This window comes from Mercenaria mercenaria, chromosome 9 (genome assembly GCF_021730395.1).
Source record: "Mercenaria mercenaria strain notata chromosome 9, MADL_Memer_1, whole genome shotgun sequence".
Taxonomy (NCBI): domain Eukaryota; kingdom Metazoa; phylum Mollusca; class Bivalvia; order Venerida; family Veneridae; genus Mercenaria; species Mercenaria mercenaria.
In genome coordinates, this window is record NC_069369.1 from 50,067,120 (window position 1) to 50,074,543 (window position 7,424).

A 7,424-nucleotide genomic window follows, 5' to 3' on the forward strand; every position below is an offset into this window, starting at 1 on the left:
CAAAACCCAAAATATGATCATTGGTAGTCTTTCAGTGAATGGTATGAACCTTTCCTGTTGTCTTTTACATACCAGTAAAATGATATAACTCTTTGCTAATCAGAACGAACTTACTCTACCCCTTTCATCACAGTTTAGTGCCACTTCACATTCCATCTGGGTTTTTAAAGGCTTGTTGATTTAAAAACTTATGTTCAAGTTGCCTCTATACAATAAATAGATTATATTCATAGTTAAACTAAAGGGTTCGCGAGTTTTGATCCCCGGGTGCGGTATATATGACAACATTTGAAAAATCAGTTATGGACTAGTGAGAGAAGAATCATCGGTTACTACGGTAGAATGATGTCTGTAAAATGTTTGAGAAACAAGAAAAAAACTTAAATCGTTTGATGCACAATCTTTTTTCAGATTTTTTTTCAGACAAGTGCTTATTTATGGGGGCCTCCGTGGCCGTGTAGGTTCGGGCCCCACCCGGTGTGTTGAATACTTTATGTGAGGAAGCCATCCAGCTGGCTTGCGGAAGGATGGTGGTTCTAACCAGGTGCACGCTCGTGATGAAATAATGCACGGAGGGGCAACTGGGTCTTCCTCCACCATCAAAACTTGAAAGTCGCCATGTGACCTATAATTGTGTCGGTGCAACGTAAAGAAAATGTGCTTGTTTACAGATATTTCTATTCTCACCCTGTCACACTCGCTGTAATGTCACCGAATTAATTTGTTCACGCATGAAAATGCTGTCTCAGTATTAGATACACGAGTAAACTAGAAAAAAAACATACAGATAAACAGTTAATTGATACCTCAGTATAGACTATAGTTAAGGCGATATCTTCAAATGCATCCATACTTAAAACCTTTAGCTAGTCTGCCTACTTTATGTTTCTAGTTATTAAAGCATAAATGGGTTTGAATGTACGCTTTTTGGTATGGACGGAAAACGTTTAGTTTCAGCATGTTACTATGTATCTAATATAAATTGGCCCGACAATCAGTGTACGTTCAAGGGCGTTTATTTTTATGTTGGAAGACTGGTTCTATGTGTCTAAAATCCTTCATATTCATTATGACTTTATTTGAATAAAAGAAGAGCGTAAATGACCATAGATACATCTATGGACTTGGCCTAATATACCATATCAAGATAAAAAATACATCATGATGATAGAGAAAAAGTCTGAGAAAATTCAGAATTTTAATTAAATAAAATTCAGTAAAAACAAAAACAATACACGTGTCAACAAAACTTTTCTGTCAAGCACGGACTTGACGAATACGTTGCAATTCTTAAGCATGGTATGTTGATTTTCTCCTGTTTCATTTACGGCGCCAAACGACTGCATTTTCGCAGACGTTCACTTGATAACGTCCTTTCCGTTGTTCACATCCCCCACCACCTCCCCAAAGCACTTATATTAACGTTACAGATGTTTTACTTAATCTATTTATTTTTATATAGATAGAATGTACGAATGTCTAAAAGTAAGTGCCTAAATTTGGTACTGTATCATAAATGCTTATGATTTGAAGTTATTTTCTACAACCAAACTATGTGGCATTTATTGAGACTCAAACCCATAAACATTTTGCTAATTATCTATTATTATCTATTCTAGAGTGAAGTTTCGAGAACCTCGATTTGCTTTCTTTTTAGTCATCATATTGCATAATTTAAGAAAATATTTCATTAACCTTCTGCTGAAAATTCTGTGCTTGGCCCTTTCTTATTTCTGATTTATGTCCATGGCATAGCTGATTGTTTAGTAAGTACTCTAAGAGTGTTTGCTGATGAGAGCAGCCTGACACTATTATCTTTCAATACAAACACTATTGAAGAAACACCAATAGTTGGTCAATCACAGTAGAAGAAAATTTTATGATTTTTTTCAATTTTCATATATTCTGTTAGAGATTATCTCAAGGAACATAATTACCCATTACATAACAGTAGAGTTAGAGGATTACTGGAAATGTATATCTTATCATCAACTTTTGTAATTAGCTCCTTTGAATATGAAAGTATTTAAGTACTGGACTATTCCTTAAGATTTCAATATAATTTCTAGTTTTACATTTGATATATATTGAGATATTTCAACTACCTTACACAAAAGGCAGGTTTTAAGGATAACATGGTGTAATAGCCATATTTCATATCTTGTAACTGGATGGTTATATTTAAAGAAATTTAGTCACTTTAAAGACATTCAAAATTAAACACGTTTCACCGAAAGATTTTTTCAAATTTTATCATTTTTGGGGAGATAATCGGTATTGAAGTTAACATTGAAGTCTATGGGAAATATATAATTTCTTTGATTATGAGAATCTAAACTCATGTTTCGAGAAAGTTTTGGGGTAGAAAGCTGCATTATATGATTCTGATATAAATATCAAAAAGTAAGATAAAATTCCCCATAGGGAAAAAGAGAAAATTATTTTTTTCTAGTTTTCAGGGGAAATAACTCATGGAAAACCAAAATTATCAAAGGAAATTTTTGAGAACTTCTGTCACTATATAACTTGTCAATATGCACCTTATTTCTATTTTTTGACATTTTCAAAGCTTTCATGATCAAGTTGCATGCAAACGCTTTTGGTGAAATTGAGGCCTATTACGAGTAGTCATAAGCATGTAGCTTCGGAATTCGTCTATTTTCAATCAATCTTAGTTGCGAAACCGAGACAGGCAAAGAAAGGTAATAGTGATTTTTATAAATTAGCAGTTCTTATGATGTTTTGCAAAACATATACTTGTCAATGCAAATCTTAGAGAAAAAAATGAAATAATGCTTATATTCATATTCTTCCTTAGGCAAAATATATTTATCAAATTTATAAAAATAATGCTTCCTTGGTTAGGCAGCCAGACTAGTTAAATCGAATTTTAAAGATACTTCCAGTGAAAATCTAACATATACTATGAACTCATTGATCACAAATAAGAGTAAATGATTAGTTGTTAAAGTTTGGATAAAATCCATTTGTTGACCAAAATGTGACTAACCCCCTTTAAGGTATTAGAGCACTAATAGTAATGTTTACAAAATGGCCTTTGCTTGGTATATTCTGAAAGGTAACCGTGTTTTGCACTAATTAGCAATTTTTAAAAAACTTTTACCGTGCCGTTTTTTATATATTTTGTATAACTAATGGTATCTCCTCAAGCTCAAGTACAGATAACTTTCAAATTGATAGCCACTATCCAAAACGTTTGCAGAGAACTTATTTTACCATTAATTTTAATTAATGAAACATCAAACTATTGGTAAACAACTATAAAACACAAAATAAAAATGTCAATATCATTTTTTCTATGTTGCCTCAAGTAAATGGATTTAAAAAGACAGAATTCATACTTCAACATTGAAAAATAAGGTCGAATGCTGTGTTTCTGTTTTGAATTTTGCTAACTCCATTTAAAAATAACCTTAGGGCAGACGTAAAACCTACCTAAATTTCTCCAACAATATATAACCTAAGAGTGAAAGCAAAATAGAGAACTTTCGCCGTGTATAACTCAATATTTTTAAAGATGTGTAACTCTACCCCTTCTGTTTAAGTAGTAAATTCACTTTGAACACCAAGAAATCGCTTATAAGATTCATCTTTTTCCATTTTTATACAAGAAATCAATAATAAGTCTTGAAAGAAGTAAGAACTTACTAGAAAAAAAGGAAAATAAGGAAAAAAAAATTGGTCCCAGTAGGGCTTGAACCTACGCCCCCCTAAGAATTGCTGTCAAAGTAGGTTTATGGTAGGAATTGAATACTCTTCAAAATGGAGGTTCTCTATTAGTGATCTAATACCTTAATTCAGATCTACAAAAGAATCTGCCTGGCCAAGACAATGGTTGCTATGGATGAAACAGAACTCCCAAAATAGTATTTAATGACACATAACTTGTTTCTTGTTGAGAACCATAAGCACCTTGTGGTAACGTTATGTTATGTGGTTCTTGGCATGAATGCATGTACTATCACTTCTTCGTCATCTAAAGTCCTAGAGTAAATGCAAATGATAAAATTCAATTTAAAAAGTGCTACACTTTAATCAAATCAACATTTCCTATCAAAGACTTATTTTAGAATATGCATCCGTTCTTTAGGCTAGCTACACTGTTGTTGGAAAGAAAGGAAATCCTTAGAAATACATCAAGTTGCACACGTTCTGTCTCAATTGATAGATTATTAAACGGAATAGGCTGGATGTCTTTTACGGATAAACGTAAAATGCAAACATTGAAATATATATATATATGCAAAGACACACGTGGTCTTTTACCAGTATATCTCTCTGATTTACTTCCTCCTATGGTTAATGAAACTAATTATCAGAACTTGAGAAACAACTTGAACATTTCAACAGTTCAAAGACGTACACAATTCTATTCTAAACCAGTGATCCCCTCTTCTATTAAACTACGGAATAAACTGGACAATGCATGACTGATGAACCTTACGATCAAACTCAAAATCGTCATTAAGGGACTATTTTCAAACCTCTAATGTTCCAAAATATTTTCTAAGTGATGAAAGAATCTCTTTCGTTTATCACGCCCAAATCAAAAACCAGTGCAACAATGTGTAAAACTCACTGAACACAAAACCCTACATGTGACTGTGTTAGTGATATCGAAGATGCTGAACACTACTTTTTCAAGTGTAAACTGTTTACTTTACAGAGGCATACCTTATTTTTTGGCTACTTGAGTCTTTCATCCTTTGAGTACAGATAAGCTATCGTTAGGAAATGAACAACTAATGACAACAAAAAATGAGTTGTTTTAAAGAGATACAAAAATTCGTCAAACATACGGAAAGATTAAAGTACTGATAGAAAATCCAGGACTCAATCAGTGAACCATAAAAATCATTAACACTGTGCACTCAAATAAAAATAATTAAAAAAATTCAAGATGCAGCCAGATCAGAACTATAACCTGAGACCTTCTAAAACTATGCTTAAGCTAAGCCTAACTACCTTACTAAATTGCAATTTTGTTCACAAATTACAAGCTTAACATTTTATTATTGTATCTTGCTGACAAATTACAAAATTAACATTTGATTCGTTGTATGTAACAAAACGGTGCATGTCCTTTATTGTGCATTTTCATTTAACAGAAGACATGAGCACAAAAATTGAAAGTTGAGACCTATACTAAAACGGCTTATATTGATTATCTTTCTACTGCCGCAGTTAAATGTCCGAGTCAGCGTTGCAAATAACATTGAAATGCAATTACTAAAATACAGCTATATCCCCCGCCACTGTTATGGAGAGTGAAAGGTTTGATAGAATTGGGTCGAAGCAAGTTGTTGCGTATATTCTATAGTCTATAATATATGACGACATCAATGACAAGGGGTTTATGAGATACAGAGCGGACACAAAAGGAAGGCTCAAACTTTTGAACTTGAGTTATGACCTTCATACTGACCCAAGTTTCATGAAAATTCTTTCAGGGGTTTAAGTTACATGGAGCGGACACAAAGTGTTACGGACGGACGGAAGGACGGACGGACGGACGAAGACTGTTCCTATAACCCCACCACTCGTGCTGGGGGATTATCAAGTTATAAAATCAGATACAGTATATTCTGAAAACTTATACATATTTCGTACATAAACCTTAATATTATTTGATTTCAGCGTGTTATCGAAATGTGAATGTATCTATTTTCGACGTATCTAGCTTGACAGGCAATTTCGATTTTCAACATATGACTTATTTAAGCTTGGAAATAAGTTAATCCGCTTACCTTAAAAAGCGTTCGGAACAATTTATCTGTAATCCCATACACTAATAAGGAAGTAAAACATGTGTTATTGTAATCCAGTTTTATGTGGTAACAATGTTTTCTGTTTATGTAGCATAAACATTTGACATATATTAAAAAATTATATACATATCTAATGACACTTTAAACATAATTTCACAAAAATATTAACCTAGCTTTCATTGTATTTTGTACCAAAATAAATATCATATTTCACTCTGACGTTACAAATATTGATTTTCAGAATAGATACAAACAAAAACAAATGTTTGCACTGAAAATTACGGAAACGAATTAGTGTCAGTTGCGTTTTATTTATAACTCGAAATTTCGAGTTAGTAAGCCGGAATTTCGAGTTACGTAAGTTACTATCTCGAAATGTCGACTTACTAACTCGAACTTACTGGATGCTAAATCTAACTCGTACAATGACTTTTCGGTTTAAGATGGTTCTTCTTTCAGTTATTTGAGATTTCTTGGACTTGCAAAAGTGAAATTGTAAATAAAATCTTCAGTGGCCGAATTGTTCAGGTTACTGGCTTCAAATCACATACACCTTACTGCTGTGGACTTGAAATAACATTTTGGGTGTAGAATTCTTTCATGTGAGGAAGCATCCTTTTGGCCTGTGGAAGGTCAGCAGTTCTACCCATGTGTCTTTCAATGTCTGAAATTATGCGCGAAAGGGGCACCTTGAAAAGCTGGAAAGTCACAAATGACCTATAAATGTGTGGGTGTGATATTCAACTCAACCAAAAAACACCAATGGTAAATTATTTGATATTCTGTGCTCAGCAGATGACTTCAACGGTGAGGTCAAAGGCCAAGTTCAGCACATACTTAGTAACTGGGGTACCTCAGACAGGCTAGATCATACTGTGAACTCATTATACCCTCACGAACGAAGTTTGGGTATATAGGAGTGAGCTTGTTATATACAATATAACAAGAAATATCCAATAGGAAAAACACATTCAAAGAATACAGCCTCCATAAACTGCAGGCAACAGCAGTGTACACATGCATGTGCATACGACCAACACGCACGCACTCACACAATAACAAAATAAATTAAAATATACAATGTACATATGCACTCCTTACCTTTGCATAAGATAAGAGTACAAGGAAAACCATATATAGGGCCCGACGAAACAGTTCAGAAGATAAATATCAAAACAGCTCTATGTTAAACATAAAACATACGGTTGGTCTTAGAACAGTATGGACATAAGCATGAAGTTTTAGATCACTATGCTATGATAATACATATACAAATTTAGACTTACATCTGTTACTCATAAGTATCCTGAAATGGATCACATGTTTCATGAGAAAGGTAGTGTGGTTGCTACTATTGAATCAAATACTTGATAGCTCATTGTCTACGAGACCGGCAATATCAACATTCTAATTAAAAACGCGAAGGAATCGTCTTTACAAAATGTTGTTTGTTTAAGCATATTTTATTTTTTACTTGATTTTAGGAATCTATGTTATAATTCAACGCATTTAGTATTGACACGATGAACTTCTTTTATATATTTTAAACAAAGACGGGATACACATCGCAGCCAAAGGTAAAAAGAACATAATATAAGTTGTTTATTGGCTACTGAAACACTAGGGTGCTCGCCA

General features: G+C 33.3%; 1 protein-coding gene across 1 annotated transcript in view; it reads right to left on the bottom strand.

Annotated features, from left to right (window-relative positions):
• Positions 1-6,952, bottom strand: part of LOC123547089 (oxygen-dependent choline dehydrogenase-like) — a 53,341-nt gene extending 46,389 nt beyond the window's left edge. Inside the window, exon 1 of the mRNA XM_045333892.2 lies at positions 5,769-6,952. The gene's annotated coding sequence lies outside the window, so the exon portion shown is untranslated. The remainder of the gene's footprint in view (positions 1-5,768) is intronic.
• Positions 6,953-7,424: the final 472 nt, after the last annotated feature.